A 23,874-nucleotide genomic window follows, 5' to 3' on the forward strand; every position below is an offset into this window, starting at 1 on the left:
TGAGGTCTGAGCGAGTCAGTAAGCTGCGCCAGCGCGCTTTTAAACGTCCAAATGCACATTCCACCACCATTCGGCACTTGCTCAGCCTGTAGTTGAACAGGTCCTGACTCCTGTCCAGGCTGCCTGTGTACGGCTTCATGAGCCATGGCATTAAGGGGTAGGCTGGGTCCCCAAGGATCACGATAGGCATTTCAACATCCCCAATGGTCACTTTCTGGTCCGGGAAGAAAGTCCCTTCCTCCAGCTTTCGAAACAGAGCAGAGTTCCTGAAGACGCGAGCATCATGTACCTTTCCCGGCCATCCCACGTTGATGTTGGTGAAACGTCCCTTGTGATCCACCAGGGCTTGCAGCAGCATTGAAAAGTACCCCTTGCGGTTTACGTAGTCGGTGGCTTGGTGCTCTGGTGACAAGATAGGGATATGGGTTCCGTCTATCGCCCCGCCACAGTTTGGGAATCCCATTTCAGCAAAACCATCCACTATTGACTGCACGTTGCCCAGAGTCACTACCCTTGCTATCACCAGGTCTTTCATTGCCCTGGCAAATTGGATCACAGCAGCCCCCACAGTAGATTTGCCCACTCCAAATTGATTCCCGACTGACCGGTAGCTGTCTGGCGTTGCAAGCTTCCACAGGGCTATCGCCACTCGCTTCTCAACTGTGAGGGCTGCTCTCATCTTGGTATCCTGGCGTTTCAGGGCAGGGGAAAGCAAGTCACAAAGTTCCATGAAAGTGCCCTTACGCATGCGAAAGTTTCGCAGCCACTGGGAATCGTCCCATACCTGCAGCACGATGCGGTCCCACCAGTCTGTGCTTGTTTCCCGGGCCCAGAATCGGCGTTCCACGGTATCAACCTGCCCCAGTGACACCATGATTTCCACATTGCTGGGGCCTGTGCCTTGTGAGAGGTCTATGGCCATGTCAATTTCCTCATCACTCTCGTCGCCGTGCTGCAATCGCCTCCTCGCCTGGTCCGGGTTTCGCCTTGGCATGTTCTGGCTCTGCATATACTCCAGGACAATGCGCGTGGTGTTCATAGTGCTCATAATTGCCACGGTGATCTGAGCGGGCTCCATGATCCCAGTGCTAGCTATGGCGCCTGGTCAGAAAAAAGGCGCGAAAGTAGTATCTGATGGACCAGGAGAAGGAGGGCGGGAGGGAGGGAGGGAGGGCCGAGTGACGACATGGCGTACAGGTACAGGAACAGGGAGAAACACAAACAACTGTCACACAGAATGGCCCCCCCAAAGATTAAACTGGAAACCCTGGGCTTAGCAGGCCGTTGATTTCACGGAGGAAGGGGAAGCAAATGAACACAGAACAAATCTATTTTTTACATCTTAAGGTGGCAGCCGACGCTGCAGCATGAGTGACAGCCATACCAGTATGATGATGATGGGTACCAATCATAATATACCATCATCTGCCAAAAGGCAAGGGGCTGCTGCTGTGTAGCAATGCAGCCCCACGTCTGCCAGCCCCACGTCCGCCAGCACCCAGCATCGCCCTCGGCCTCTTCTGGGTGCTTAGCAGACAATATTGGGCAATTGGCAGAAAATAGTATATTATGACTGGTAACCGTCATCATCAAAACAGTAGCATGTCTGCCCAGGTGGCCATGATTGACAGCCATACCAGTATGACGACGACGGGTACCAGTCATAATATACCATCGCCTGCAAGGGGCTGGTGCAATGCAGCCCTACGGCTGCCAGCCCCACGACTATCACTCATGCTACACCGTCTACCGCCAAAAGGCAGTTAGCAGCTGCTGCTGTGTAGCAATGCAGTCCCACGTCTGCCGGCACCCAGAGGACATATGGTGACGGTGAGCTCAGCTCAGCTGAGCGGGCTCCATGCTTGCCGTGGTATGTTGTCTGCACAGGTAACCCAGGTAAAAAGGCGCGAATCTATTGTCTGCCGTTGCTGTGACGAGGGGGGAGGGGCCTGACGACATGTACCCAGAACCGCCCGCGACACTGTTTTGCATCATCCGGGCATTGGGATCTCAACCCAGAATTCAAAGAAAAGGCGCGAACCGCTTCTCGGCTCGAGCTGTGGCGCAAACGTAGTATCTGACGGCCTAGGGGAAGGAGGGAGGGGGGCCGAGTGACGACATGGCGTACAGGCACAGGGAATTAAAATAAAGAACGGTGGCTGTGCATCAGGGAGAGACACAAACAACTGTCACAGACTGGTCCCCCCCAAAGATTAAACTGAAAACCCTGGGTTTAGCAGGCCGTTGATTTGACCGAGGGAGGGGGAAGCAAATGAATACAGAGAAAATCTATTTTTTTACATCTTAAGACGACGGTGCAGCGTGACTGATAGCCCTCGGCATCTTTCTGGGTGCTTGGCAGCAAATACGGGGCGGTGTATGACGATGGTCTTCAGGCCTATTGCACGAGCTGCTGCTCAGGGAAGACTCTGCTAATGTGCGATGACCCGACTTGTAATAGGCCGGCTAACAGTCATAATACACCATTTACTGCCAAAAGGCAAGCCCCACGGCTGCCAGCACCCAGATCGCCGATGAAGGCTACCAGTCTACTGCACCGTCTACCGCCAAAAGGCAGTTAGCAGCTGCTGCTGTGTAGCAATGCAGTCCCACGTCTGCCGGCACCAAGAGGACATATGGTGACGGTGAGCTCAGCTGTGCTGAGCGGGCTCCATGTTGTCTGCACAGGTAACCCAGGTAACCCAGATAAAAAGGCGCGAATCTATTGTCTGCCGTTGCTGTGACGGGGGAGGGAGGGGCCTGACGACATGTACCCAGAACCGCCCGCGACACTGTTTTGCATCATCCGGGCATTGGGATCTCAACCCAGAATTCCAAGGGGCGGCGGAGACTGCGGGAACTGTGGGATAGCTGTGGGATAGCTACCCATAGTGCAATGCTCCGGAAGTCGACGCTAGCCTCGTACTGTGGACGCGGTCTGCCGACTAGAGCACCTAGAGCATTTTATTGTGTGGACATACACAATCGGCTGTATACAACCGATTTCAATAAAACCGGCTTCTATAAATTCGAACTAATTTCGTAGTGTAGACATACCCTGAGAGTGTATGTTCTAAATCAGAATGAGCAATTAGACCACAATTCAGCAAAATGTTTCAGCACATGCTAAAGTACTTTGCTGAATCAAGGACTTAAGAAGCAGCTACTTCAGGGCTCTGAGGGGGTCTGTTCTCCATTATCCGGCACCCTGTCTAATCATTTCCACTGTGCAAAGTGGATATACACAACTGATCTGATAGCACTTTATACTCTCTTTGTGCTTTTAACAGGCGTAAATGATTACACAAGATATAAGGCAATAGAGTTAGTATCACGCCCATTGACTGCAGGGGAACTTCTCACACGAGTAACAGTTGGAGAATCAGGCACTAAAACTCTGGCTGAAAAAATTTCCCCCCATGGAAATTTTTGACAAAAATGAAAAAAATAATTGTTTTCATCTAAGACTTTCCAGGGAAATCTTTTATTTTTCAACAGAATTTCAAATACTGGAAACTTTTGACCAAAACCTGAAATTTGTGGAGGTGTGGGGGAGGGGGAAAAGGGGACAGATTGTTTTTTCAATGACAAACAGCTAAATGTTCTGTGTAAAGAAGACACTTTTCCCCCCAAAATTTACTCAAAACCCCAGTTTTCTATTGAGAAACGGTTTAGATGGAACATTTCTGACCAGCCCCAACTGTAGTATCCTCATTTACCAAAACATGTACAGTAACTGTACACCTAGTCACTGGACAGGAGGGCCACAGAAAGAAGCTATATCACATTTGAAGGTGTGTATCTGTTTCAAGAATCTAATACATTAGACACTGATATTGTGTACACCACGGTCAGTTCTTAGCACATTGTGCACAAGTCAATGAAAGTTATGTCAGCTATTATATAGCATATATTAGATTCTCGCTGACAGAAATATATTATAGCAGTGTCAGGCTCTGGACAATAATTGTAGAGAATAGAGTTCCACTTAACCAGATGGTCCATTCTGATGTCAGACTTGCAACAATTCCCAGCATTACATTCTTGTGCCCTCATCACCAAACAGAGGAAAATCCCTCCACCAATGATGTTAAACGGATTAAAAAACAGAGGCATAGTAAATCACCTTTTCCTCAATCTTCCCCTTCCCCTCTCCACCTCCCTACTCCACTTTTCCTCTTCATCCCCATTTCACATGGTGGGATTTTTGGGAAAGGGCTTCTTTTTTTTGTCTTAAAAAAATAAAAATAAAAAAATTACAAGTTTCACTTATAGGAGAAGTCTAAGCCTGCACTGTCCCCTGAGCCCCATTCTGCACCCCAAAGACATTATATTAAAGGGATGGAAGCAAAAGAAGAGCAAAGAGAATGAAAAATAGTAAGTAGAGAAACGGTGTTTGTAACCACTGTCCCATTACTTCATCTTATCCTTGCAATAGGAACTAATTTTCATAGTGGAGACACACATTGCACAAATCCAAGAAAGAGAGTGGTTTTTGCTATCCACACAGCAACTGGCATCTGAAGCTGTCAGAGCTAACTAAGGAGATGTCTACATTACACACCAGTGTTCGCAGGAGGTAGTGTACATGATGCTACATGCTGCACTGAAAAGCAAGCTGCATCCACAGCAAGCCGCATCCTCCCCCCTGCCACAGCCCTTCCCCGCTGCCTGAGTCTTTTCCTGCAGCAGGGATAGTCTTCAGCAGCGGGGAGGCAGCAGGATACTCCACTGCTAAATACAGCTGTGTAGATGGGGAGGCACAGCTTGGGCGAGCAGAAAGCCGTGTAGAGGGGTGAGTACACACCCACACCCTTCAGGAGTGTCTTTACTCACCTAGGCCATGCCTCACAGCCGACACTGCCGTAGATAGCCGTGATAGAGGGGCTATGCGAGTGTCTACGTTACACGTTGCTGAGAGACGTGTGCAGTGCAGACACGTCTCCAAAAATTACTAACCATTAAAAACCTTATAAAACAGTAATTCAGGACTGACTTTCTAATGACAGGTTCATTACTCTGCAGAGAAAATATGAAATCATAGATAACAGTTATTTATTCAGTCAATACGTGAGCTTGTCCACACAGCTGATATGCGACAATTCATCCTCCATCCAGCCAGTGGCTTTCCTCACCTCCAGCAGTGGAGAACTGCTAACGCCTTTCCCCGTTGCCTCCCCACTGCCAGAGTCTTTCACTGACACGTGTAGCTACACTCTGCAGTGTGGATACTACCTGCTTTTCACGGCTGCACGTAGCTACACGTGCATTATACGCTGCCGACAAGGGGGAGTAGCACAGGAGTGCCCCGTGTTATATTCCTTCTCAAACACATGGAAAAGCCAAGACAGCCAGGCTCCCCTCCCCATTTCAAGCACTGAATGCTGGCATAGTTCTTCCATTCTTCCAAACAGGCCATATTTTCTATTCCTTAACAGTTGGAGCATTTTTTCCAGGAGGAAGATCTGAAGGCAGTCAGCTGTTCAGCACCGGGAGCGAAAGGATCTGTGTGTACTCTACTAGGGATAGTAGGGGGTGTGGGGAAAGAGCAAAACAGGAATGACATTTGTTTTACAAGGAGATTTGCGATGCTTTGATGTTTCATCTTTTTTTTTTAATCAATTGCAATTAATACTCGTGTCGTTGGGCTATTGGAAATGACCTTGCACTGTAGCAGCTGCAGCACTGGTTTAGGTGAGGTGTCTGTCTTCATGTTCATTACTATCTGTCTTCAAGGGGTTAGAATTACACTGTCAGGTGGAGCTCCTCTCTGAAGTTGAGCTTGGCACACATGGGGTAGGCTGGGTGTGTTTTTGTGCTTCTGTAATTCAAACACAGTTGCTAGGGTGGGAGTAGGAGTAGAAATAGGATTTTGTATGAAAAGCTGCAGCTGCCTGTTTTTCCAGTTCAGGATCGATTTCCCCGAGGAAAGTCAGAGCATCCAAATTGGAGGAGTTGGTTATAAAAGATGGAATAACTAACGTGAAATAAATACAGTTGTTCTGTTGGTAGTTTTAAAAGGCTAGTAACTAGAGAACAACCATTCGGTTAATAGGTTTAGATCATCAGTACTGTACTGTGGAGATGTCTGGGAAATGATATTGGACAAGTGGAAATAGTCTTTGTTAAAGACTTTGGTTGCTGGCTTTAGCCCAGCCAGAGTGATAAGGGGGAAAAGACCATTATGGGCAGCTCACAGGTGTCTAAGAGAGCAGGTCATCCTACTCAAGTGCTGTCTCCCTGCGTAAGAGATTTCTGGCTGTATTTCAAGGTGCTGTAGCCTGCCACACAGTGTAAACAGTAGGGTAGCTGGGGGGAAGTGGGGCAGCAGCCACTCCCCCACCGAGCACAAGTGGCGCCTTTTTAATTTTACTCACCTGGGAGCGGAAAAAAAAAAAGGCGCCACCCGCTGTGGCGCTTTTACTGACGGGGAGGCACTCCGGGTAGGGTGACCAGACAGCAAGTGTGAAAAATCGGGACGGGGATGGGGGGTAATAGGAGCCTATATAAGAAAAAGACCCAAAAATCGGGACTGTCCCTATAAAATCGGGACATCTGGTCACCCTAACTCCGGGTCTTCAGTGGTATGGCGGCGGTGGGCCCTTCACTAGCTCCAGGTGTCTTCTGCGGCACTGAAGCTTCATCGCCAAAATGCCACCGAAGACCCGCCTGTAAAATAAGAGTAGTGGTGTCCTACATGACTTTTATATCAGTGTGCCTTTGAGTAATATTTTACACAAGGAAAAGTTTTCTTAGCCACTTTTACTGCTCTGACTCTCCAAGGTTTAGCTAATCAGATTACAGCAAACCAGACCTCCCTGTCTTTGTTAAAGACTTTGGTTGCTGGCTTTAGCCCAGCCAGATCGATAAGGGGGAAAAGACCATTATGAGCAGCTCACAGGGTCTAAGAGAGCAGGTCATCCTCCTGTTTTCATCTTACTCCAGCAGCAAGCCACTGTGCCGTGACCTCTGTGTGAGCAGTTCGTTCCTCACTCCCAGAGAAACACAATGGCAAGCAAGCCACGTGCTGAGATTATTTGTGACACCTATTAGATTAAGAGGGCATCAAAAGATATGGTAGGACCAGTGAGTGGGGAAAGAGGATTAAAGATTACAATTCCTCCAGTAATTTCAATGGATGAGATGATTCTTTACTTACCCCAAACCACTTACAGAGTATATCAGTGGATATACTCTTCTATTGTTGGCACAGAACAGCTACTACACTTCACCCCAGATGTGGCTGCATTTCATTAGTTAGCAATAAGTGCACACTTTATACACACACGGTATGCATGTGCATGCACACAATTTGTCCTTTGGCATCTTTCTGGCATAAAGGTACCACCAAAAATACCAAACCAAGCCAAAAATCAGGTACCTGTAAATAAATAAAAGTCACGTTATCCCTAAAGCCTTCAGACAGGGCCAAGACACAGAGTGAGTGGCTGCCTGGCAGCCATGCAAGGGGCTCCTGACCCCAAAAAACGAACAGGGTGCCTCCGCAGACCTCTCAGGCTCAGCAGGAGTGATGGACCCAGTTCAGGACCCAACTATTGCAGGTGCACTAGCTAGCTCCTCCCATTCACCACAGCTCCAGCCTTGGCCACTGTTTGCTAGATTCCGGGGGTCTTCTTTGAACCACTCCCTCTCAACATGGCAGCTTCCCTCCGACACCCACAGTCACTTCCCAGCAGCTGCTTCCCAATTGCCCTGGCAGCTTATAAATGCAAGGGCAAGAAGCAAGGTGCTCACTGACTCACTCCCCAGCAGAGAACTTAGGGTTTACAAGGAAGCCTGACCCTTTGTAGACAGCATGAAGCATCATTTTGCTGTCAGGCTGCAGCCTCAAACAGTCACTGATTAGTTAGACACATGGCAGGGAAGGGATAGCTCAGGACTTTCCCTTTTTCCCGTCTGTTCCAGGCCTGCCTGAGGTTCCTGGAAGCATTTGATATGAGTGACAAGTTCCCTTCACTACAGGGATTTTTGCTGCTAGCCAATCTAACCGGGGAAATAATTCCTTCCCAGCCCCACATATGACGATCCGTTAGACTCTGAGCATGGGAGCTAGAACCAGCCAGCTAAGTACCTGAAGGAGAGAATGCTCTCTGTCTATTTTTTATTTTTAAATATCAAGTGGTTTAAGCTCACATGCCTGGAGTTAACTAGGGTCTGATCCTGAACTGTCCGATTCTAACTTTCATACTTATGAACAATATAGAATAAACTCCAGCTAGGCTGACACACAGAGTTGCACCCGTTTAACTAAAGATGCCATTATCCTCTGATTTAGTGCACCTTTGTGTGTGGACACTCATAGTGGTTTAAACTAGGTTTAGTGCCGGGCAAGCTAAATAGATATAAACATGCCCCCAGGGGGATTTGCATTTGTTTAACAAAGGCCTGGTCGACACAAAGATTTTGTACCGGAGTAACTATGTCAATTAGTGGTGTGATTTTTACCAGTATTGTTATACTAGTGTGGATGCAGTTATATTGGTCTACAGGTACCTTATACCAGAATATCAAGCTATATTGGTATAAGCACATTTATACCAATATAATTGTCCACACTGGGGAGGGAGTATAGTTAATACCAGCACAGTTAAAGCTGTGCAGAATGTGTGTGTAAACAAGTTGGGACTTAAATTAAACCAGTGCAACTTTTCTGTTTAGACAAGCCTGTAGGTACCCTGCATAGCTGCAAGGCAGAGAACACTCCCAGCACAACAGGAACTATCAGGAACTCCAATTGCTGTGTGGCAGCCTGTGACTGTAGATGGACAGATTCTGGAGATTTAAAAAAATGTAGCATGTGATAGAGATACTGACAATAATTCTTTGTGATAGATAGTTACTTGTAATAAAATAACTCAGTGGCTGGCATTATCTGGGTTAAATAATGTCAACTCATGTGTGATGGATTGCCTGGAAGTTCTGATTTAATTCTGCTATTGTCTTGGAGATTACTGCTCAACGAAAAGCATCCCACGTTAGGCCTAGGAAATAACTTACACCCTAATAGCAAGAGCAGAATGACCTATCATTTGTGTGAACTGACCCTTTCAAAACAGAGATGAGATCTTGTTGACATCTCAAATCTGGACTATGTTAGAACAGATGGAAGGAGGAAATATGCAGACTTTGCCCTTTTTTATGCTGGCCTTGTTTGGAGAATGAAGACTGCTTAGCTCTACAGAGCACATATTCATCTGCAAACTAATCAGTCATCACAAACCTCTGTGAGGCAGGGAAGTATTGTGGCTATTTTATAGCACACAATGGTTTTGATGTGCAAGATTTAACCCGTCCTACACAGCCCTGAAGATTTACTTGAATGATTACAGAGTTCAGACCAAAAACAATGAGGAGTCCTTGTGGCACCTTAGAGACTAACAAATTTATTTGGGCATAAGCTTTCATGGGCTAGAACCCACTTCATCAGATGCATGAAGTGAAAAATACAGGAGCAGGTATAAATACATGAAAGGATGGGGGTTGCTTTACCAAGTGTGAGGTCAGTCTAACAAGATAAATCAATTAACAGCAGAATACCAAGGGAGGAAAAATAACTTTTGAAGTGGTAAGAGAGTGGCCCATTACACACAGTTGACAAGAAGGTGTGAGTAACAGTAGGGAGAAATTAGTATTGGGGAAATTAAGTTTATGTGTTGTAATGACCCAACCACTCCCACTCTTTATTCAGGACTATTCTGATGGTATCCAGTTTGCAAATTAATTCCAGTTCTACAGCTTCACGTTGGAGTCTGTTTTTGAAGTTTTTTTGTTGAAGAATTGCCACTTTTAGGTCGGTTATTGAGTGACCAGAGTGTTTGAAATGTTCTCCTACTGGTTTTTGAATGTTATGATTCCTGATGTCAGATTTGTGTCCATTTATTCTTTTGCGTAGAGACTGTCTGGTTTGGCCAATGTACATGGCAGAGGGGCACTGCTGGCACATGATGGCATACATCACATTGATAGATGTGCAAGTGAACGAGACCCGGATGGTGTGGTTGATGTGGTTAGGTCCTATGATGGTGTCCCTTGAATAGATATGTGGACAGAGTTGGCACTGGGGTTTGTAGGAGGGTTTGGTTCCTGGGTTGGTGTTTTTGTTGTGTGGTGTGTAGTTGCTGGTGAGTATTTGTTCAGGTTGGGGGGCTTTCTATAGGCGAGGACTGGCTTGTCTCCCAAGGTCTGTGAGAGTGAGGAATCATCCTTCAGGATAGGTTGTAGATCCTGGATGATGTGCTGGAGAGGTTTTAGTTGGGGGCTGTAGGTGATGGCTAGTGGCAGTCTGTTACTTTCTTTGTTGGGCCTGTCTTGTAGTAGGTGACTTCTCGGTACCCTTCTGGCTCTGTCAATCTGTTTCTTCACTTCACCAGGTGGGTATTGCAGTTTTAAGAACGCTTGATAGAAATTCTGTAGATATTTATCTCTGTCTGAAGGATTGGAGCAAATACAGTTGTAGACAATGGTCTGGATGTGATGTGATCTGGATGAAAGCTGGAGGTATGTAGGTAAGTATAGCAGTCAGCAGGTTTCTGGTATAGGGCGGTGTTTATGTGATCATCGCTTATTAGCACTGTAGTGTCTAGAAAGTGGACCTCTTGTGTGGACTGGTCCAGGCTGAGGTTGATGGTAGGGTAGAAATCTTGGTGGAATTCCTCAAGGGCCTCCTTCCCATGGGTCCAGATGATGAAGATGTCATCAGTGTAGCGCAAGTAGAGTAGGGGCATAAGGGGACGAGAGCTGAGGAAGCGTTGTTCTAAGTCAGCCATAAAAGACCCTGTTCCTAGAGGAGCTCATTGGATGAAGACTAAAAGACACTCTTGCTGACTCAACTGTTCTTTGACAGGTTATATGGGAAGAAATGCTCTATAGAACTAACTAGGACTTGTTCCTGTTCCCATAGAAATCAGTGGAAAGAGGATTGGACCAATGGCAGGACTGGGTCCAGAAGACAAAACGAGGTCATGCATTACAAAAAATATTTTTAAAGAATTTTTTTTTAAAGTGAATGAAAAAGGAATAGAGGTTCTCAGTTAACCATAGTCCAAACCATAGTCATATTTGTGAATTGTGACCTCATGTTACTCCACAGGACTCTACTGGGTCCCTAGGAAGCATAATTTGTAGTTTCCATCCCTAGGATTCCACATTGTGTCTAATTTAAGGCTTTGTGTAACATTCACCACCATAGTATCCAAGAATTTATTCTGCAACTACTGCACATGAACATGGTCTTAGGTCCTACCTTTAAAAAGATTTCAAAGATCACTAGCAAAGGATGAATTTTCAGGGCTCCAGTTGGTATAAACAAGCCACATATTCTGGAGCATCTTATTGCTTAATCTGGATATGTTCTTTGAGAAACTCCCTGTAGGATTTATCCCTCTGGTGCTCCAGTAGCACAATCAAAACCAAACAGCATTTCCCACTGCGTATCTTAGTTTAGAAGCTGCTCTCATTTGTACCTTTACCAAACATTTTTTAACCAAAAGCCAAGCTTTATTGGCTGAGGTTAGCATCTGTCCTTTACTATGAACGTGGTAGAAAATGAGTAATTAAGTTTTAACAGAAGCCAGGGCTTCTAAACCACAGTACAATTTAATTACAGTACAATTTAATTTTAAAATCTGTTTGAAAGATTTAATTTGCTGTGAGGGGGGAAGAAATGCTGTATATGAGCCTGTTGATCTTTCCAAGAGCTGGAACCAGATTGTTGAGGATTGAATGACTACTTTTTTCCCCCTGAAGAAAAAAAAAAATTACAAGAGTCTCATGAAAACATTCAAGGGGTGATATTACACTCCCCGGGGCTTCTGTTGAGTTGTTTTGGTCTGTCCCAAGAATCCAGGCTCATATTTTCAAATGTTAAGCAATAAAGTCCTTGTTGAAATCGACAATGGCTGGACAGTGGAGGAGAGAGTTTTGGGAGCATGTCCCATTACTATGAAAACATGGATCCGGGACCTGCCACCATTCCGCGTGAGAACATCCAGTGAAGCCAATGGGAGACTTGTGCAGACTGATGACAGCATAAAGTCAGTGGAAGCAGAGTTTAGGTTGTGTGGGAACTGGCAACATAACTTTGTATTTCTCTAGTTTCCTAATGGGTGTGAGTTCTTTAGTCTGGTCTTGCTGGTGTTCTTTCAAGGGAGCACGCGGAGGGACCCCAGCTCTGCATCTCCTCCTTTTCCAGCATTTGAGTTCTGAGAATTCACCTCACCTTCTGAGGGCAAGTCTACACTACACAATTAAATCAACCTAAATTACATCAACGTACAGCCACCGCAGTAATTTAATTGGTTTTACACGTCCACACTACGTTCCTTGTGTCGGTGGTGCTCATGTTCACCAGGAGTGATTGCACCAATTTAACTGCCAGTGTGGGGCATTGTGGGACAGTTTCTGAAAGGCAGCAACAGCCAATGTAAGCAACACAGTGTCTACGCTGACACTGCATTGACCTCACTACCTTAACTGAAGCACTACGCCTCTCGTGGAGGTGGAGTTATTAAGTCGGTGTAGGGGGCGAGTGACGTCGGTGGGAGCTACATTTTAGTGTAGACGCTTACAGAGATAGAATCATAGAAATATCAGGGTTGGAAGGGACCTCAGGAGGTCATCTAGTCCAACCCCCTGCTCAAAGCAGGACCAATTCCCAACTAAATCATCCCAGCCAGGGCTTTGTCAAGCCGGGCCTTAGAAACCTCCAAGGAAGGAGATTCCACCACCTCCCTAGGTAATGCATTCCAGTGCTTCACCACCCTCCTAGTGAAACAGTGTTTCCTAATATCCAACCTAGACCTCCCCCACTGCAACTTGAGACCATTGCTCCTTGTTCTGTCATCTGCCACCACTGAGAACAGCTGAGCTCCATCCTCTTTGGAATCCCCTTTCAGGTAGTTGAAAGCAGCTATCAAATCCCCCCTCATTCTTCTCTTCTGGAGACTAAACAATCCCAGTTCCCTCAGCCTCTCCTCATAAGTCATGTGCTCCAGACCCCTAATCATTTTTGTTGCCCTCCGCTGGACTCTTTCCAATTTTTCCACATCCTTCTTGTAGTGTGGGGCCCAAAACTGGACACAGTACTCCAGATGAGGACTCACCAATGTCGAATAAAGGGGAATGATCACGTTTCTCGATCTGCTGGCAATGCCCCTACTTATACAGCCCAAAATGCCGTTAGCCTTCTCGGCAACAAGAGCACACTGTTGACTCATATCCAGCTTCTCATCCACTGTGACCCCTAGGTCCTTTTCTGCAGAACTGCTACCTAGCCATTCTGTCCCTAGTCTGTAGCAGTGCATGGGATTCTTCCGTCCTAAGTGCAGGACTCTACACTTGTCCTTGTTGAACCTCATCAGGTTTTTTTGGCCCAATCCTCTAATTTGTCTAGGTCCCTCTGTATCCGATCCCTATCCCCCAGTGTATCTACCACTCCTCCCAGTTTAGTGTCATCTGCAAACTTGCTGAGAGTGCAGTCCACGCCATCCTCCAGATCATTAATAAAGATATTAAACAAAAGCTGCCTTACATCGACCTAATTCTGTACAGTGTATACCAGGACTGAGAGAACACAGGGCAGTACAGGGCACAGCTTAGCATGTTGACCACAGGTAGGGGTAGGGGGAGTGGAGGGTTTTTTTCTTTGGGTTTGTTTTCATACTGTATTATCGTCTGTGTGGAAGTGCTCTGGTTTGGAGGGGAGCCTGCCCTGTTCATACCGGCTCCAACAGATCCCTACCCCAAACCCCCAGAGCCCTCGGAGGAAGGTGGCATTTCAGGGGCTGGCACACAAGAGGGAGTTTGCTGCAAAATCTCCACTTACCTTGTGTTGTCAGGGCTGTTCTGTGATGCTGTCCTCCCCTTCGCACTACACACTGAGGCTGGGGGACAGCAAGGGACGGGGAGTATTAGGCCCTTTGTCTTTATTCAGAGTTAGAATCTGATTCTGACAGTCCCAGAAACTCCCCAGACTGGGGACTATCTCCATTCAGAGTTGTTAAAATCTCCATAAATATATTCCAGACACATATAGAAATGAGGACCAGAAAGTTGGTCATTTGGACCTGAGCACACCCCCCACCTCCCAATCTCGCTCTCTCTCCCTGCACTGAATCACATGGCTATCTGTGAGCACTGTGTACAAAGGAAGAAATCCCCATGCTAAGAGTTGAACAGCTATGCAATAGGATCAAGCAAAATGCGGCTGATCACACGATGGGAAAAGTGATGATTAGACAGATATCTGGGCCCTTCTCTGTTGTGTCATTCATTTAACTTGTGTTGCACTGATTCTGCTGATTAACCCAGACAATACTCCCGAGCCGGCTGCATTGACAGATTGGGCACATATCAAGCTGCTAATAGATGGAAAAGAGGAAAATGAGAAGGAAATAGAATATCTTCAGCTTCTATATCCCTCCGGCCCCTGTGTTCTAGTTCAGGACATAGGCACATTATCCTAGGTTATTTAACTAAACCAATGCACTCAAAGAGCTGGTGAGCAAGAGGACCATATACATTTACTGCACAGAAATGCTATTTTCTTTCTCCTACGTATTACACAAGAAAGCCACTGACTGGCCATGTCCCTTGAGCATTCACTTGCCTCTTTTCTACGAAACAATGTGGGAGGGTGGTAAGGGGCAGGTGGGTGGAGCGGAGAGACTGTTGCAACATTGTATCCACTGTCAGATAGGTGTGTTTCACAATATTTGGATCCAGTAATTAATCTCCAGTTCTCCTGCACAGGAGTTGTTGCGTTCCTAATGGACAGAGGCACCTGGCAACAGACAAGTGATGCTACAGTGTCCAAAGAATGTTTTAGCTCATGTTTAATTAGTGACTGAACTGTGTAGAGCAGCCCCAGAGTTACATAATCTAATTGCTTTGCTTTTCTTTTCGTTTAAAAGGAACACCCATTGTCATAGCAGAGCTGCTAGAGAGAGGAGTGTTGGCTTCTAATTAATCTGCTCTCTGGACTCTGACTCTTCCTAAAAGTGAAGATTATCTCAACAAATAGCTAAGTGGGTGCCTTGTGATTTTGCAGTGCACAAATGCCAGGAATTTTGTCTGTCAACAGCAGCCGATTGAGAAGCAGAATAAGGTGCATAATGTGTGTTAGTGAAAGCCTCATATAAACTACTGAAAAGTAGATCAGATATGGGCATTAATTATGTTGATAATGTTCTATTAACAGACAAAGCTGGTAGAACCAGGTCTTGTCTAACAGAGCTCTGACTGGCATGTTAATGGTGCTTAAATTACTGAGGAAGGCCCACTAAAGTCAATGAAGTCTCTTTGAAGTATTCCATTCCCCCCAACCCAAGTTATTGTATTCTCTCACTGGGGACAGGTTTGATCACTGCCATGGAAGAAGCTGGGGTGTGAACTCTTGAACAGTTTTACACCTGGAACACGTGGCTTACAAGGGCATCTCTGATGAAAGCTATTCTGTTAAAATGATACTGCTGGGAAATAGATCCCATAGAAATAGGGAGGTAGAGTGTTCTCAGTGACACAAATAAATAATAATAATATATAGGCAACCTTGAGTGGGTAGAAAATTTATGCTAAAAACATTTATGCACATAAATCTCCTGCATTTCAGTTGAAGCCTTCCCCGGGGACTGTACTTTGGCATGTCAGGAATATGTCTGTGTTCTGATACCATTAGAGCTATGCAATGTGCTCTGTTAAGGTCACCTAAGCTGGACAGCTGAAAGTTGTGGGGGGCAGGATGAAAAGTAGCCACGCTGGTCCTCTAGGCTGGAGGTTGAGTGATAGTCAACAACTGAGCCTCATAAAAGTTAAATTACAGAAACATAACAAGGCAGTCACTCCAGCAAACAGCCTGCTAGACAGGGAGGGTGCAGCCTTGCTAGGGCCCTAAGAGCTGCCTGATGTCATATTCAGCTGTCAGTTGAAGACAGGCCCTCTTGTTATGACATATCTCAACGATACTTCATTTCTGTTGAGCCTAAAGTCTACACACTTGCTTTCTTATTAAAAGGATATTGTCAGCTCAAATTTACTATTTGACCAAAGCATTTAGCCAGTATTTGGGGTCTTGCGGGTTGTTTCCATTAGGAGGAGAGATGGATGCTAAAGTCAGATAACTTTCTGATGCAATCCTGATTGTTACTAAAAATGGGAGAGAATTACAAATCCAATTGCACATATGCTTCATGGGAAGGTCCCCAAGACATTATCAGGGGAAACCCATTTTCAAAAACTGATTTTTTAAGTGTGTCTGTGCATGCTGGAAAGATACATGCATAATTACTGACGTCTGCCTGCATAAATCCTCTGTGCACAGAGAGAACAGACGTTAAAGAAGCAGGCTGGGTTTTTTTAACTTGCCCACAATAATCATCACTAATAGCCCTGTAGAGTGTGACACTGCTCTTTCATATCACGCTGGCTGCAAGAATGAGGAAATGTCTGAAAAGTGCTGAATTTCATTAGCTAAAATAGGGCCAAAACCTGAAATTTCAGAAAATTAGTTTACATTAGTTCACGGAGCACAAATGACTTGTAAATTCAGAAGGGACATATAGCAACATCAAGATTTGTTTTCAGGGGAACGCTGAGGAAGTGCTGCAATATAGCATGAGCCTTAACAAGCATACTACTAATATCAGATTTCCGTATGTTTCCCTATTCGCTTTCCTGTGCTGCTTTTCTGTCTCACACACGTACACCTCTCTCCACGTTTATTCATGGTGGTCCCGACATGGACTGAAAAAAGGTTGGAACATTCTGGGACAGATGTTTCAGTCAGAGGGCTTTAATCTACTCTACAGTGAAAGTTACATACAGTGCCTGATGTAAAGAAAATGCTGCGTACAAACTAGATGGGAGTATTCTCACCAGGAAGGGCCAGATACATCAGCCTTTGCTCACCCCCTTGTATCGCATCCATGGGACTAAGCAGGTATGAAAGGGCTGGATGATCAGGTACTAAATAACTTTATATGGTGCTTGAATAATGGGGGAGGGGGAGGTGTAGGATCCTAGAGTTTTGGCTCAGTGGTTCTGACAAATATATGGACTCTAAGAAGATTAAATAAAAGGGGACATGAACTACCAGCTCCAGGAAAACATCACCATAGGCCACAACTTCCTGAAGGCAGCATGTTGTCTAAACATGTTGGGATTTCCAAAGCTACATAAGGAAGTTGAGCACCCAACCACAACCTTAATTCCTCAAGAAGGCTAACATTTTCAAACCTGCATGACTAACTTTAGTCATCTAAATCCATATTTAGATATCTAAAGATAAGTGACCCGATTTTCAAAGGCGATGAATAGAGCTGGATGGAGAGAAGAAATATTTTCTCTTCTACCCAAAATAAATAAATAAATAAAAGATGAAAAATTTGTTTTAAAATTTTCATGGGAAATTTCTAGACCAAACAAAAGTTTTTATTTATATCAAAAATTTTCATTTCTACCAAACTGAATTATGCAATTCAAAACAATGACTTTTGTTTGGTTTCAAAATTTCCCATATAATTTTTTAAATTATGTTTTCCCCAGGAAAAGTTTTGCTTTTGACAAAACCCTACTTTTCAGTGGAAACATTTTTGTAGTCAGCACATTTCAACCACCTCAGGTGCTGAACACCTCCAGAGATGATGAACACCTCTGAATAACTGGCTACGTGTTTAAAAGTTGCAAACATCAGATTCGGCATCTAACTTTAGGCATTTGAAAGTTTTAGCCTCTCTCCGTACATTTGAATGACCTATCATTAACTGAATGCTGAAAATGATTCATGGCTTTTAAATCAGTTCACACTGTAGATGGAAGCACATCATAATTCAGGAAGGGCATGATCCAAAAGACCATTGAAAGACTTAATAGAAAGTCAATGGATTTTGAATCTGGCCCTTTAGAAAAAAAAAAGAGTTTAGTTACCTTGGGACCCGTTGCAGTTAGGGTGATTCCCCATTTCAACACAACTGTAATTGTGTACCATACATTGTTTGTTTTTTCCATTTATGTATTTGTTTTCTATATTTTGCCATCACAATTTGATATTTCTGAAGCTGTGTATTGCACCTATAATTTGCATAAGTCACTTTGACCAACACCGCCTATATCAATGCAAAAGGCACACAAAAAGCTGCCTTTCACCCCAGCTGAGGATGCAGTACTGTGTGAATGATGCTATCTCTAGGGAGAATCTGCATTTCAGTTTGCAATGTTCCTTGGGAGCTCTCTCGATGAAAAGGTCTGTATAAAGCATCCTATGGAAAATCAACTCTAATAGAGGAAGTATATGCCAATAGCAACTGGGTTTGCAGGGTTGTTGCCGTGTTGGTCCCAGGATATTAGAGACCAGATGGTTGAGGTAATATCTTTTATTGGATCAACTGCAGAACTTTGTCCAATAAAAGGTATTTCCTCACTCACCTTTTCTCTATAAGATCCTGGGACTAACATGGTTATAACAAGACTGCAAATGACAATGAAAGAAATCGAATGTTGCCATCTGAAATGGAAACTCCACAACATGAAGAGGAAGGAAGCCAAACTTAACAGTGACATCTACATCTTAAGTGAACACAAGGGAAAAACCATCATCCCCAGAGGACTTACTATATAATCCTCTATCCACTATGGGCAACTCCAGATATGCTGAACAGCTCTGCAAGAAGGACTTCAGAAATACTGAGGAACCATCTCCAGCACCTCACATACTCCATAAGGAAACACCTCAAACAAAAAATCATCACATACTCCCACACACAGGAATGAAAAAATCAGGAAACCTACCTGGAGATCATGCACAGACGTTGATCCAATAAAATATATTGCCTCACCCAACTCTAGCATAACATCTGGGCTCAGTCCTCAGCAGGCCTTAGGGGTGCTGTACACAGTGGAGGGTGGGAGGTGTAAAAGAGCCATTTATGGCTCCTTAACTCTGGAGCACACTGTCCCTGTCCCCACTGTATTTTAGAACAGCTTCAAGGCCCCTTTAACTCCTATTAACTATGCTGGCCAGCTATGGACCCAAGAGGCTGGTATGCTAGATGGGGATTATCAGAGCACAGCAACACTCAGCCACACCTGCTTCATCCTAGTCATAACCCCAATGCACCCTGTATGCCGGGGTGGGGGTGGAGGGAGTGCTAGAGGTGTGGCCTAGGAGCCAGTTGTGCCAGCTGTATAATAGTACATTGGACGTTCTTTCCACTCTCTACTCTTACTGGGTAAATGGCAAACTTTGACAGACACAGGTGCGAACAGGCTTTGAACAGCACTGACTAATGCAGGCAGCTTAGCCAAAAGTTGCTAGGCCACACATCAAAGGATACTACATTTCCCCAAGAGGGGGCACTGTTGAACAAGGTTAGCTGAAGGATAGTACCAAACAAGGATAATGCCTCCAAGCACTGGTCTGCTGAATATACTGGATCATCACCAAGACAAATGCCCAAGAGTAAAACTTTGCTACCAAATCTGTGCTGGAGTCCTCTCTCCCCCGAAACAGCGGGCACCCAGCATCCAGCTCAGGTAAGACATTGATTCTATCTCAGATGGTATCCCCACAGGATCCCTGAGGTGGTGAGCGAACCCAGAGAATTTGTTTGCATTCAGCTTTTGCTCATGGCTAGACAGATGGTGAATTGCATAGCTAGCCTAGGCAAATACATACTCATATTACTGTTCCCTTGTCCTCATCCCTGCAACCATTGCATGTTTGTTTAATCCACCTGCTGCATCTTGTCATTAACCTAGACTGCAAGCTTTTTGGTTCAGGCGGTTGTGTTTGTACTACCTGTTTGTACAGCATTTAACACAATAGGGCCCCAATTCCTAAATATAGTATAAATAAAAATATGGACTGTCTCCCTTGTGCTCCAGGCATGGGTTCCCACAGCACAGGACTCTTCTGGGCAACAACATAACATAGAGGGCTTGTATAAGAACTTGACATCTCAAAGTGGCAACACAAATGTCTGCCAATCTGAATATTCCGTTTTAGTGGGTTTGAATTTGTCTGGTACCCACTGTTTCCTACAGAACAACCTATTCCAGGAGTATCAACGGTGACAGTGATGAGTGGTGCCTTCCCTACGCAATATGACCTGGACCTGATATATAAATCCTGGCAAGTTTAATCATCCATAAGATGCTGCCATATAGTCTGCAAAGAATTATTTTCAGAAAGCTGTTTTCACTGAAGACAAAAACTATTTTGCAAACCATGGTCATATTCCCTTAGACCCAACACCTTCAGTTAGAGTGGGATACATTTGTATTCTTGAAAACAGTGACACAAGAAATGAAACAAAAAGCTAGCATAAGAAAAATTACCAGGAAAAACACGCATGTGCTGTAAAATGTTACCCTTAGTTGTACAGCAGGAAGCAGTTATTAATGAAATGATGTCATGTCACATTGTGGGAGTGTGTTGGGTAACCACCTTCTTCGTCACCAAAGTGACTGCATCAGAGGGTTCCCTGACATGAAAGAGAGCAGGAAAGGAAAACACGGACAGCTGGAGATGTGCTGAAACTTTATCAAGAGATTGGGATATACCCAGTCTTTAGGCTGGGAGAAACATTTTGCTCAGCTGTGCTAAAGGTTATATCGCCATGCTTTGTAACTTAAAGCTGTGGCTCTCAGCCCTTCCAGACTACGGTATCCCTTCCAGGAGTTTGATTTGTCCTGCATAACCCCAAGTTTCACCTCACTTAAAAACGACTTGCTTACAAAATCAGACATAAAAATACAAAATTGCCACAGCCACTATTACTGAAAAATTGCTTATTTTCTCATTTTTACCATATACATTATAAATCAATTGGAATATAAATCTTGTACTTACATTTCAGTGTATATTATATAGAGCAGTATAAACAAGTCATCTTGTATGAAATATTCGTTTGTACTGACTTCACTAGTGCTTTTTATGTAGCCTGTTGTAAAACTAGGCAAATATTTAGATGAGTAGCTGTACCTCCTGGAAGATCTCTGATTTAAAGCTTCCTGACCACCCAATGGTGTTTCAATCATAGCACTGGACCTGCATTTATTCACAAGTACCTATTTTGTGGTTTTCCTTATTGTTTGTCTTTTGCCAATAGTCTTTGCTTTTAAATAAACAATGAAACCATCTTTCTATTACCTAGTGCTTTTCACTGGCAGGTCACAAGGCACTTTTCCAAGGAGGTCGGTATCATTATCCCCATTTCAGTGATGGAGTAACTAGGGCACAGACAGGGGGAGTGATTTGCTCATGGTCACCCAGCAGGGAGTGGCAAAGCTGGGAATAGAAACCACATCTCCTGAGTCCCAGCCCAGTGATCCATCCTCCAGGCCTTACTGCCTACCTCAGTGAAGGCAACTGGAACTGGAGGCAATGACTGTGGTTGCAGTTATTTGTTGGTGCTTTGGGTTATCTACACGGCAGTGTCTCCCCCCAGCCTCCCATGTTTGAATATGATTGTGAACAAATCTAGTTCAAATGCCAACACAAATCATTGTACCAGCTACCCCTGGCTAAACCCCTCTTCACAGCACTGAAGACTGGAGTGAAGACCATAGTCAACAGCTTTGCTCCTTTGGCATAATGGGGCTTTCTTTAGTACCAGGCAAACTGGTTGAACCTATAATAAAGAACAATATTGTCAGACATATTGATGAACAGAATTTGTTGAGGAAGAGTCAACATGGTTTTAGTAAAGAGAAATCATGCCTCACCAATCTATTAGAATTCTTTGAGGGAGTCAACAAGCATGTGGATCAAGGGGATCCAGTGGATATACTGTACTTAGATTTTCAGAAAGCCTTTGACAAGTTCCCTCACCAAAGACTCTTAGGCAAAGAAGCTGCCACGGGATAAGAGGGAAGGTGCTCTCATGGCTTGATAACTGGTTAAAAGATAGGAAACCAAAGGTAGGTATAAATGGTCAGTTTTCAGAATGGAGAGAGGTAAATAGTGGTGTCCCCTAGCGGTCTGTACTGGGACCAGTCCTATTCAATATATTCATAAATGATCTGGAAAAAGGGGTAAACAGTGAGGTGGCAAAATTTGCAGATGATACAAAATTACTAAAGATAGTTAAGACCCAGGCAGACTGTGAAGAGCTACAAAAGGATCTCTCAAAACTGGGTGACTGGGGAACAAACTGGCAAATGAAATTTAATGTTGATAAATGGAAAGGTAATGCACATTGGAACGCATAATCTCAACTATACATATAAAATGATGGGGTCTAAATTAGCTATTACCACTCAAGAAAGAGATCTTGGAGTCATTGAGGATAGTTCTCTGGAAACATCCACTCAATGTGCAGCGGCAGTCAAAAAAGCGAACAGAATGCAGGGAATAATTAAGAAATGGATAGATAATAGGACAGAAAATATGATGTTGTCTCTATATAAATCCATGGTACGCTCACATCTTGAATACTGTGTGCAGATGTGGTTGCCCCATCTCAAAAAAAAAATATATTGGAATTGGAAAAGGTTCATAAAAAGGCAACAAAAATGATTAGGGGTATGGAACAGCTTCCGTATGAGGAGAGAATAATGAGACTGGGACTTTTCAGCTTGGAAAAGAGACGGCTAAGGGGAGATATGATTGAGGTCTATAAAATCATGACTGGTGTAGAGAAAGTAGATAAGGAAGTGTTGTTTATTACTTCTCATAACACAAGAACTAGGGGTCACCAAATGAAATTAATAGGAAGCAGGTTTAAAACAAATAAAAGAAAGTATTTCTTCACACACTGCACAGTCAACCTGTGGAACTCCTTGCCAGGCAATGTTGTGAAGGCCAAGACAATAACAGGGTTCAAAAAAGAACTAGATAGATTCATGGAGGATAGGTCCATCAATGGCTATTAGCCAGGATGGGCAGGAATGGTGTCCTTAGCCTCTGTTTGCCAGAAGCTGGGAATGAGCGACAGGTGCTAGAAGTACTTGATCATTACCTGTTCTGTTCATGCCCTCTGGGGCACCTGGCACTGGCGGAAGACAGGATACCGGGCTAGATGGACCTTTGGTCTGACCCAGTAGGGCCATTCTTATGTTATCTTACCAAAAGGGAAAAGTTCATCTGTGCAGGAGTCAGAACTTTCTTCAGGCCAGCCCAAGAGGGGAAGGAACTCCCTCAGGAACCACGGACCATCACAAACCTCGCCACCTTCTGCTCCAAGAGCAAGGGGCACTTCTTTGACCTACCTTCTCTCACAAACTCCTAGTACATTTTATTTCTATACAATGAAAAAATCCCAAACAAGACATTCCACTCTGCAAACTTCTCCCCCTCAGGAGAGGCTGAGAGAACACGTGACAAGCATTAGAGGTGATCCAGCTTTCCATTGTTACTCAACCGAACCGCTCATTTATTCCTGAGCAAGGCTCTGAACCCCCTCCCACCCCATTTATTCCAGTGCCTATTTTGCCTGCATAATAAATATAGGATATCCCAGTTACAGCGGTTGGATAAATAGATTCAATTCAGTCCATGCCTCTAGGTGGCACTATTGTATGACTATTCCCACACAGCCTTATAAACCACAGATTCAACCTCAAGGAAGAAGGAAGCAGCTGCATACTTGGAGAACCCTCGCTCTGCGTACTAATGACATCACTGATGGTGACTGAGGGAGGGAGGGGCAGATTCGTCCTCCACAGGCTCAGGGTTGGCTTGCAATGGTAAATAGGGCACTACGTTTAAAGGTAGGATCTGCCCCCTGGGAGAGAGCATCGGGCCAGGTTTCCACTCTCCTTAATATTGCTGAGTGCATTAAAAACTAGGTCACAGCTTTGAATTGAAACTCCCCTCCCAATGTGGCCACTTTTATAATGATCAAGTAAAAGAACAGAAGC

The sequence above is a fragment of the Malaclemys terrapin genome, chromosome 10, assembly GCF_027887155.1.
Source record: "Malaclemys terrapin pileata isolate rMalTer1 chromosome 10, rMalTer1.hap1, whole genome shotgun sequence".
Taxonomy (NCBI): domain Eukaryota; kingdom Metazoa; phylum Chordata; order Testudines; family Emydidae; genus Malaclemys; species Malaclemys terrapin.